Below are 10835 nucleotides of genomic sequence, written 5' to 3'. Positions count from 1 at the left end.
ATAATTGTCCGAATTGTATTTGCACAGAATTGCAAAACAGACAAAATCCCATCAGAAGGAGAAATAATAAATAAAATATTGGATTGTGCAAAAATGAATAGATTAACACTGAGAATAAAGGACAAAGAGGAATCAGTGTACTTCAGGACTTGGGGGCAATTTTATGATTGGTTAGAAAAGGAATATCAAATCAAGAGGTGGGAAAAGGGAAAATAGAAAAGCATTCAGATACAAATATGCAGTTTAAAAGATGATGCAAGTGGAATTATTACAGGGAAATAAAAGGTGGAAGAGGGAATGTATTTCTATGCAAATATGAGACCATTGCTAGAATTTCACCCCGAAAGTCCCATCAGGGTGACAAAGAAAAGCAAGGGCAACAACGGAAGGAGGGAGAAAGAAGAGGGAAAAGAAGAAAGGGTAAAGGAGAGGAAGTAAGAGAGGAGGAGTAAGAGACAGGGAAGAAGGGGAAGAAGAGAGGAGGAGTGCGGGAGAGATAGAAGAAGAAAAGAGGAAGGAGCAGAGGAAAGAAGAAGGTAGAAAAGGGAGGCTGGGAAGAAAGGAGAGGGACGTTGCAAAATAAGATTGATGTATGGGGTAGAAAGAAAGTGACCTTGATTATGCTTTTTATATTTTGAAACAGATTGTGATAAATGCTAGAAGATAACAGATACATATTAAGAGTGCTTATGAGAATGTATATTTGTGAATGTATATGGAAAGGGAAAAAATAAAACTTTTTACAACAACAACAACAAAAAGAAAAACAACATGACCGAGTTGCTAAATTAATCCACTGGTCATTGTGGAAAAAAAACCGATTTACATGTATCCAAAAAGTCATGGGAGCACAAAGTTGAAAAAGTTACCAAAAATGAGAAGGTGAAGATCTTGTGGGACATTTGAATACAGACGGATCGTCATTTGGGACACAACATGCCAGATATCACGGTTGTCGAGGGCTGAAACGTAGAATTTATTGACATCGCAGTACCAGGAGATGCCAGAGTCGAAGAAAAAGAACTGAAAAAAAATCACGAAATATCGCGACCTTGCCATCGAAACTACCCGATTATGGATGAAACCTGTGACAGTGATGCCCATTGTCATCGGGGCACTTGGCACCATGTCCAAGAATTTTATAAGATACATCAACAAATTGCAGCTTCCTGCAATACCACCAGCAGAACTGCAAAAAACTGCGCTACTCGGAACATCGTAAATTTTAACAAGATACTGTGTTGATACCTAGGACGCTAGCAGCAACCGATATCAACCATTAGCACCAGTCAATGGTATTTGTGATGCATTTTTGGATGTTCAGTTGACAGAGTTTCATGTTTAATGAATAAAGTATAACAATAATAATAATATGAAGGAGGAGGAGGAGGAGGAGGAGGAGGAGGAGGAGAAGGAGGAGAAGGAGAAGGAGAAGGAGAAGGAGAAGAAGAAGAAGAAGAAGAAGAAGAAGAAGAGAAGAAGAGGAAGAGGAAGAGGAAGAGGAAGAAGAAGAAGAAGAAGAAGAAGAAGAAGAAGAAGAAGAAGAAGAAGAAGAAGATACATTGATACATCTTAAGAAGGTCCTTGGTTGATACCTGGGACGCTGGCAGCAACCGGTATCAACCATTAGCACCAGTCAATGGTATTTGTGATGCATTTTTGGATGTTCAGTTGACAGAGTTTCATGTTTAATGAATAAAGTATAATAATAATAATAATATGAAGGAGGAGGAGGAGGAGGAGGAGGAGGAGGAGGAGGAGAAGAAGAAGAAGAAGAAGAAGAAGAAGAAGAAGAAGAAGAAGAAGAAGAAGAAGAAGAAGAAGATGATACATTGATACATCTTAAGAAGGTACTTGGTTGATACCTAGGACGCTGGCAGCAACCCGTATCAACCATTAGCACCAGTCAATGGTATTTGTGATGTGTTTTTGAATGTTCAGTTGAATGTTCAGTTGACTTTCATCTTTAATGAATAAAGTATAATAATAATGATCATTGTCCACATCCGAGCTCCTCCTAAGGCTCTTGACGTCTCCAAATGCAGGGGACAAAAGAAAAAAAAAAAGGCCCAAGGTATGTAATTGACTTTGAAAGGATTACTTCAAAACCACATCCAATGTTTGTATATATTAGATCATTATCAAATGCTTACGTCCACTGCCAGGATAAACAGGATGGAATGTTGGAAAGAAAGAGTGGGTGATTGTGGGAAAGCGACTGTTACCTTCAGTAAATCATGCTTCCAAGGAAAAGTGTAGATATTTCTTATTGATGGATGCTCTCCAGATGTTCTCCTCTTCTTCTCTTCCAAGCTGACTTCCCTCCAGCCTGTAGAAGTGGACAAATGTTGAAGAGAACAAGTTGGTTGCTTTGGTTATTCATTTGTTTATTCATTGTTATCCTGCCTTTGTTGTTGTTTTTAACAAACAACCCAAGGCGGTGAACATATCTAACAAATTGTCCTCCTATTTTCCCCACAATAACAAACTTGTGAGGGGGGGGGTTGATAGAGAGGGAGAGAGAGAGTGACCCAAAATCACCCAGCTTGCTTTCATAACTAAGGTGAGACTAGAACTCACCCTCACCTGGTGATTGGCCCAAATTCACCCACTGGCTTTCATGGTTAAGTGTTGTGCCCCGGCAGGTGCCGTTGGAGCTGCCACCAGACTCCGACAGCGAGGGGTCTATGAGTCGGCCCTGAAGGAGGTGGAGGACCCTGGACAGGGTGCCGACTCCAAGCAGGGCGAGGAGAGACTGGTTGGCCATCAGGTGGCACTGGAGCCTTGGATCAGAGAGAGTGATCAGAAAACACTTGTCGAAGGGCTACTCGGCAGCAAAAACAACTGTGTAATTATAGGAGATGATTACGCTCAGTTGATGCTTATTAAGATCCTCTCCTGATTATAAAAGAGACTGCTTGTGCCACGCCCTTTTGCAGAAGTCAACGTTCACATTAAGGACTCACCAGAAACAAACTTGGCAGGCTGGATTGCTGCCAGAGTTTGTGTGCATTGCTGCCAAGCTTTGTAGGACTTACTGCCAGAGTGCTTATCTCTTTGTTTATGTGGCTTGCAGCCAACAAGAGTCTTGACTGATTAAAAGAAACCTTTTTAGTTACGCAAGTTTTGACTTTCATTCCTGGATGGAGGAGGGGGGTCAGAACAGTTAAGGTGGGACTAGAATTCTCTGACTCCTGGTGATTGGCCCAAATTGAGCCTACTAGCATTCATGGCTAAGGTAGGACTAGAATTCTCCAACTCCTGGCAATTTGCCCAAATTCAACCTGTTGGTTTTCATCCCTAGAATTCACCATCTTATGGTGTTTGGGCCTCAAGTCATCCAGCCTAAGGAGGAACTGGAACTCACAGTCTCCTGCTTTTTAACTTGGTACCTTCACCACTATACTGAGCTGGTTCTCAAGCTGGGTTGTTCAATATCCTTTCCCAGGGGTGGGCTTCAAAAATTTTAGCAACGGGTTCTCTGATCAGTTGCTGGGTAGGCATGGCCGTAATGGGTGTGGCCTAGTCAGCCTCCTGCATTACAGCAGGGGGGAGGGCTCCGGAAGTTTTCCTCAAGCCTCTGATGGGAGGGGTAAAAATGACCTCTCCCGGGCTCCAGAGGCCCTCTGGAGGCTGGAAACAGGGCCATTCCCAGCCTTCCGGAATCTGGGAAAAATGGGAGACCCATTTTTCACCCTACCTGAGTCTCCGCATGGGCCCTGTTCTTATCTGCACCCCAAACAAGCCATGTGAGGACTCCTAGAATAGGTGGGTGGGGCCAGCCAGGGGCGGGATTTGCGGGTTCTCTGAATTGGGCAGATTCTTAGCTAGAGGTTCTCTCGAACCCGTGCCAACCTGCAGAAGCCCACCCCTGTCCTTTCCTCACTTGGAGGATTTTTTTCACAGGAGCGCTTGGCCAAAACCATCAAAGGCGGCTTTAAGGATATTGCCACAGTCCAGCCTCCATACTTCCACCTGCAATATGGGCACCATATCAAGAACATCCTACTCTACCTGGTTGACACGAAGTCTGTACATGCAACATACAGGATGTTTACTTATTATAACCTATCACGGTCCAAAACACTCTTTATAAAAAGCTATAAAATCAACCAGAAAAGCTTTATGTCGATATCTATTAATATCTCCATCTCTTCATCTCCATATATCTTAGTTGCCATTGGAGGACAATTAACTGCTTTCCCTTGAAATGGTGGGATCAAAATCAATAGATTTGTGAGCTTTGTGTGGGGGTGGGGAAGCTAACTACCATATTTTTCGGAGTATAAGACGTACTGGAGTATGAGGCGCACCAAGATTTTGAAGACGCAAATGGAAAAAAAAGTTTTTGCACTCTGCAGACCGTCCCAAAACGGCCCATTTTCCACAAAAATTGGCTCGTATCCCCCCTCAAAAAAGGGCACGAATAGCCTTTAGGAGGCTTGTAGAGTGCTCCTGGGGGGGTGGGCCCCTCCAAAATGAACAAAAATGATCCGTTTTTCGCAAACAACAGGCCCATTTTTTGTCAGAAAAGGGGCATGCATAGCCTTTAGGAGGCTTATAGAGTGCTCCTGGGGGCTGAAGGGGGGAATTGAGCAAAAAACGGCCCATTTGCTTGCTCATTTCGGCCCTCCTCAGCCCCCAGGAGCACTCTGGAAGCCTCCTAGAGGCTATGCACGGCCATTTTGGGGAAGGGGGGTTGGTTTTGGAAGACAATAAAAGCTGCATTCAGTGTATAAGACCCACCCAGATTTTCAGCCTCTTTTTTGAGGGAAAAAGGTGCGTCTTATACTCTGAAAAATATGATAAGTACGAGCTGTTGCCAAAAATGCTCGAAAGCTTTAGATAAAAGGATTGTGGGGGATAATTACTGCTATTTCTCTAATATTAATATATTAGGTGTCAGGGTTTCGATGAATGCCGATGGATGAATTCATGAGCCTCGAGCCAAATTTCAAAAGAAATCCAGTTATTTATGAGGAACAATGTGTCAGCCCTCTTCCCAACCAGTGGCGGGATTCAGAACTTCTTCTTTTTTAAAGAAATAACTTGCTGGCTGTTTCTATCCAGGAAAAGACACAGGAGAGAGCTGTGAAGCAAGAGTGGATCTATCCATCAACTCCAGCAGACAGGCATTGTTTTAAATTAAAAGTCAGCTTCACGCTTTGAGGCTAACCATGGCAAGATCTGGCTGCCAAAAGAGCTGTTAAAGGGAGGGAGGAGAGGGAAAGCAGAAAATGCCCTGTTTAGATGCTCAGCTGGCCCATAAAATGGAGGAACCGGTTTGGCTTTCTGAGAAGCTTCAAACGGGACTGCAGATGGAAGCCCTATTAGAATTAGGCACACGACCCGACTCGACCATTTGAGTGTGGTTATGCAGATGGAAAGAATCCTCCCGCTGTGTTTCTCCTAGAGGAAGAGATGTTTTCCAAGAATTTCCCGGCAAGTTCTACGGCAAAGTTCTTTCATTTCTTCCCATCCCAGATTTAGTTGCAGTTGTGTTGGCCATCTGTCCCCAATTTGTATCCTTCATGAGGTGGTTTTCTTATTTCTTTTTCTTCTTCTTTTTCTTCTTCTTTTCTTCTTCTTCTTCTCCTCCTCCTTTTCTTCCTCCCCCTCTTCTTCCTTCTCCTCCTCCTCCCTCCTCCTCTCTCCTTCTTTCTCCTTCTCCTCCTTCCTCCTCCTCCTTCCTTCTTCCTCCTCCTCTTCTTCCTCCTCCTCTCTTTTTCTTCTTCCTCCTTCTCCTTCCTTCTTCTTCCTCCTCCTCCTCTTCTTCCTCCTCCTCTTCCTTCCTCCTCCTCTCTTCTTCTCTTCCTCCTCTTCCTTCCTCCTCCTTCTGCCTCCTCCTCCTCCCTTCCTTCTTCTGCTTCCCCCTTCTTCTTCTTCTTCCTCCTCCTCCCCTCCTCCTCTTTTTCTTCTTCCTCCTTCTCCTTCCTTCGTCCTCCTCCTCCTCTTCTTCCTCCTCAGATTCCTTCCTCCTCCTCTCTTCTTCCCTTCCTCCTCCTCCTTCTTCCTCCTCCTTCTGCCTCCTCCTCCTCCCTTCCTTCTTCTGCTTCCCTCTTCTTCTTCTTCTTCTTCTTCTTCTTCTTCTTCTTCTTCTTCTTCTTCTTCTCCTTCTTCTTCTTCTTCTTCCTTCTTCCCCTCCTCCTTCTTTCTTCTTCTCCCTCCCCTCCTCCTCCTCCCTCCTCCTCCTGAAGGAATGGTATTGGAATGGTAGAAGAACATATTCAGAATAAAGATATATCCAAACAGGCTCCCCCATGACAAGGACAAATCAAAGGGAAAGAATCCAGATCGATGACTTTGCTATGGGACCAAGGGAGCGGAAGGAGCATCCAAGGAACAGTTGAAGTCTTTATTAAGGAATGTTTGACAATGTCTGTATTGTGAAGTGCTACACGTCTTCCTTGGGATGTCGTAATCTTGCCTTTCTCCCATAATGATGGTCTTGTAGGCAAGCTGCATCACAACGAGCGGATGCCCACTGTACGTCATCCCGATTTTTTCAACTATTAGCTCAATGGCACCTAAGCTCCTTCTTTCAATATTTCTTTCCCTTTCGCCATCGCCGCCTGAATACATCTGAGCAGAAAATTTTCAACAATCCAGATGCACCCAAGCCGTCTCCGGAAGACATAAAAACCACTTTGTTAGGTCTTGTGTTTATCCGTTTCCTTGGAAATAGCCGCACGGAGTTAGAGGGGGGGACATAGCATCAGATGGAAAAGATTTAATAAATTGGGAGAAGGAAAGTGAGAACAGCTGCTCACGGCTTCAGCCTGTATCCCTTCCAGAAACAGTTCCCTCCATGTGTGAACAAACCATATTATACAGATGGCATCTTGTGCTTGGAGAAGGCCGGGCGGAGGAAAAGCATTTGAACAGACAGGAAATCACTTAGGTGGCCAGGAGAGAACTCAAAGGAAGGATTGGAGGGTTTATGTCCATCAAGGAGACGGGAGGTCTAGGATCATTCCCATCATCAGGCGCAAGGAGCCGATCGTCTCAGGTAGCAAATGTGGACAGGTGGCAACAAAGTTTGGAAGCTTTATACCTCACCTCCCAAGTTAGCCTGGCTCCTGGGCCCAGAAGCAGAGGAAAAATTCCTCTGGAATTCTTGGAAAGAAAGAAAGGAAGGGAGAGAGAGGGGGGTAGGGAGAAAGAAAGAAAGAAAGAAAGAAAGAAAGAAAGAAAGAAAGAAAGAAAGAAAGAAAGAAAGAAATGAGGAGGGAGGGAGAACGGAGGAAGGAAGGAAGGAAAGTACAAATCAGGGAGAAAGAAAAAAGGAAGGAAGGAAGGAAGGAAGGAAGGAAGGAAGGAAGGAAGGAAGGAGAAGCAAGGTAGGTTGGAATAGAGGAAGATAGAAAAGAGAGGGAATGAAGGAAGGTTGGTAGGGAGGTATGTGGGGGTGATGGAGAAAGATGGAAGGGAGGAAGGGATGGAGGGAGGGAAGGCGGCCGTATTAATATGATATATTATAATATAGGTATAGTAGGCAATATGGTATACCTCCCCCAGAGGAACTACACAGCACAGATGGGGGAAGGAAGGAAGGAAGGAAGGAAGGGGAAGTGGGGGTGATGGAGAGGAAGGAAGCAAGGAAGGTTGGAATAAAGAGAGGGAAGGAAGGAAGGTCGATAGGGAGGTATGTGGGGATGATGGAGAGAGGAAAGATGGAAGGGAGGGAGGGACGGAGGGAGGGAAGGCGGCTGTATTAATATGATATCTTATAATATAGGTATAGTAGGCAATATGGTATATCTCCCCCAGAGGAACTACACAGCACAGATAGGGAGAGGAAGGAAGGAAGGAAGGAAGGAAGGAAGGAAGGAAGGAAGGAAGGAAGGAAGGAAGGGGAAGTGGGGGTGATGGAGAGGAAGGAAGCAAGGAAGGTTGGAATAAAAAGAGGGAAGGAAGGAAGGTTGATAGGGAGGTATGTGGGGGTGATGGAGAGAGGAAAGATGGAAGGGAGGGAGGGACGGAGGGAGGGAAGGAGGCTGTATTAATATCATATATTATAATATAGGCAATATGGTATTCCTCCCCCAGAGGAACTACACAGCACAGATGGGGAGAGGAAGGAAGGAAGGAAGGAAGGAAGGAAGGAAGGAAGGAAGGAAGGAAGGAAGGAAGGAAGGAAGGAAGGAAGGAAGGGGAAGGCAGGCAGGAGAGAACAAGTGAGGGATAAAGATATAGTAGACCTCCTCAGGAGGACAGATTTTCCATGTCTGTTTTCAAGGAATCTCCTGAGCAAAAAAATGTGACATTTCTTCTTTGTTAAACAGAGTCAGTCTGTTTTTCTCAGCACGTTGTTTTTCTTTCCTGCGTATCCTTTTTTTCCTTCCCATCAGAGTTGCTGGGATTTGGGCTGCCTATCAATAAATTAATAATCAATCAATCCTGTCAATAACAGCAATCCCGATCAAGCTGGCTTCTTGCAAACTTGCAAGATGATTTCAAGCAGCTGAGAAGGATGTTGGAAAAAACAGAAGCCTGTTTTTCGGGAGAAGAACAGGTCTGAGAAACCGCAGAGGCGATGCCGACCTGGCGCTGACTGGAAGCCTCTGGAAAATTCATGGCAAGGACCCTTTTTCTCTCCTGGAAGTTTTCCCTCGTCATGCTTTCCAAAGAAATGAGAAACAGAGGCCTTTCTGAAAATAGTCACACACCCTGAAATTTGGTTCAGCCTGAGCAAGCAGGACCTGGAATGCTCAAGAGGAGTTGGGATGGGATGGGATGGGATGGAATAGAATGGAATGGAATAGAATAAGAGAAAGAGAAGAGAATATGGAATAGACTAGAATATAGAAGAGAATAAGATAAGAGACTATAAAATAGAATAGAAAGGAAGAGAATATAGAAGAGAATATAAAATACAATAGAATAGAACATGGAATGAATAGAGAATAGAGTAGAGTAGAGTAAAGTAGAATAGAATAGAATAGAATAGAATAGAATAAAGAACAGAATAGGAAAGGAAAGGGAATAGAATAAGAATAGATAATGAAACGGAATGAAATGGAATGGAATGGAATGGGAAAAGAGAAGAGAAGGGAAGAATAGGAGAGGAGAGGAGGGAAGAATAGGAGAGAATAGAATAAGGAATAGAATAGAATAAGGAACAGAATAGAATAGGAAAGGAAAGGGAATAGAATAAGAATAAATAATGAAATGGAATGGAATGGGAAAAGAGAAGAGAAGGGAAGAATAGGAGAGGAGAGGAGGGAAGAATAGGAGAGAATAGAATAAGGAATAGAATAGAATAAGGAACAGAATAGAATAGGAAAGGAAAGGGAATAGAATAAGAATAAATAATGAAATGGAATGGAATGGGAAAAGAGAAGAGAAGGGAAGAATAGTAGAGGAGAGGAAAGGAAAGGAGAGGAAAGAATAGGAAAATAGAATAGAAAATAGGAATAGAATAGAAAATAGAAATAGAATAGAATAGCAGACATTAAAATGAAATTTTGTTGCATTCAGCCCTCAAAAGATAACCATTACGCATACATATGCCCACGTATTCACAAATATATCTCATTTCAGTCCTTTCACTAACAGTAGTGAAGTACAGGAGATCTCCCTGCTCCTGTGATTTCAGGAGCGGGGTTATGTACTAGGGGGAAATTGTTTGTTTGTACATATGTTTTGGCAAGGGGACGGTCTCCGGGTGAAGTTTTGAAACACTTGGAAAAGAGCCAAACAGAACCTGCCATTTCATAGTTAGGAGTTAAGAGTCAGCATTTTGTAATTTTCTTCTTTGCTGCTGAAGAAAATTCCTTTGGCACAGAAATGAAAAATGCATGCATGAGTTCTGGCTATTCCCTCGCAACCCACCCACCCCAATACAGGCACCAAATCTTTTCCAGAAGGACCAGAAAAAAATGGGCAACCATTTGTCCGAAATGGTATACGTTAGAGTCTCCTGCTTGATCAGGGATTTGGAATAGACCAGGAGTCCCCAACTTTTCAGACCTCAGGGACCACTAAATTCATGATTTTAAATCGCCCGGACCACTAATATGATCCGCCTAATGACCATCTGGGTGGGCGTGGCTAGGTAGCCGTGTGACTGGGTGGGCATGGCCAACTCGCTGTCACTCACATCAAAGGGCGCCTTGCCAGCCTCTCCTCGCCCCTCCCCTCCCAGCCATTCCTCGCCTGCCCGCCAGGCTCCTTAGGACCCCCAACAGGAAGCAGTCGGTGGAGCTAAGCAGCCACCAGGAGAAAGAGTTGGCAAAACAGCTCAAATGGGATCTGACCGAGAAGGAGGCTCAGCAGAAGCACCTCCCTGAGGACTAGCAGCATAGGCTTTCCAAGCAGAGGGAAGACCTGCGGGAGTACAAGGCCAGGTACTATCGCCTGGAGGCTCAGCGAGCTGAGATGGTCAGCCAGTTTCAGGCCATGATGCAGTCCCTCTGGAACAAGGCCCTCCAGTTCTTCGCCATCAGCGGCTCTTCCCTCCAGCCTTCGCCCAAAGCCCCCCACCAGGAGGCTGAAGCAGACCCCAAGTTGGAATTTCTGCCCCCCTCCCACCCTCACAAAAAGACCCTGAAGGGAGAGACTCTCTGCAGCAACACAAGCGTTCATTGCACGTATCCCTGCCAGGGGTCGTAGTTTGAGGACCCCTGATTTAGTGCCATATAAAAAATGCAAATAATTTTTCTGCGGACCACCGAAACGTTCTTGCGGACCACCAGTTGGTGACCGGTGGACTGGATGGCCTACAAGGTCCCTTCCAATTCTCTTACCCTGTAAATCTGGACTTCTTCCCCTTGCATTGAAAGATGCGCACGTAAATAAAATTAAAAGCCCCATCTTGTTTTGTTTTGTCTCTC

This window comes from Thamnophis sirtalis, unplaced genomic scaffold (genome assembly GCF_051295495.1).
Source record: "Thamnophis sirtalis isolate CommonGarterSnake01/CBP01778 unplaced genomic scaffold, rThaSir2_p1.2 scaffold_2, whole genome shotgun sequence".
Lineage (NCBI taxonomy): Eukaryota > Metazoa > Chordata > Lepidosauria > Squamata > Natricidae > Thamnophis > Thamnophis sirtalis.
The sequence above is the reverse complement of the archived record's forward strand: the minus strand, read 5'-3'. Positions refer to the sequence as shown.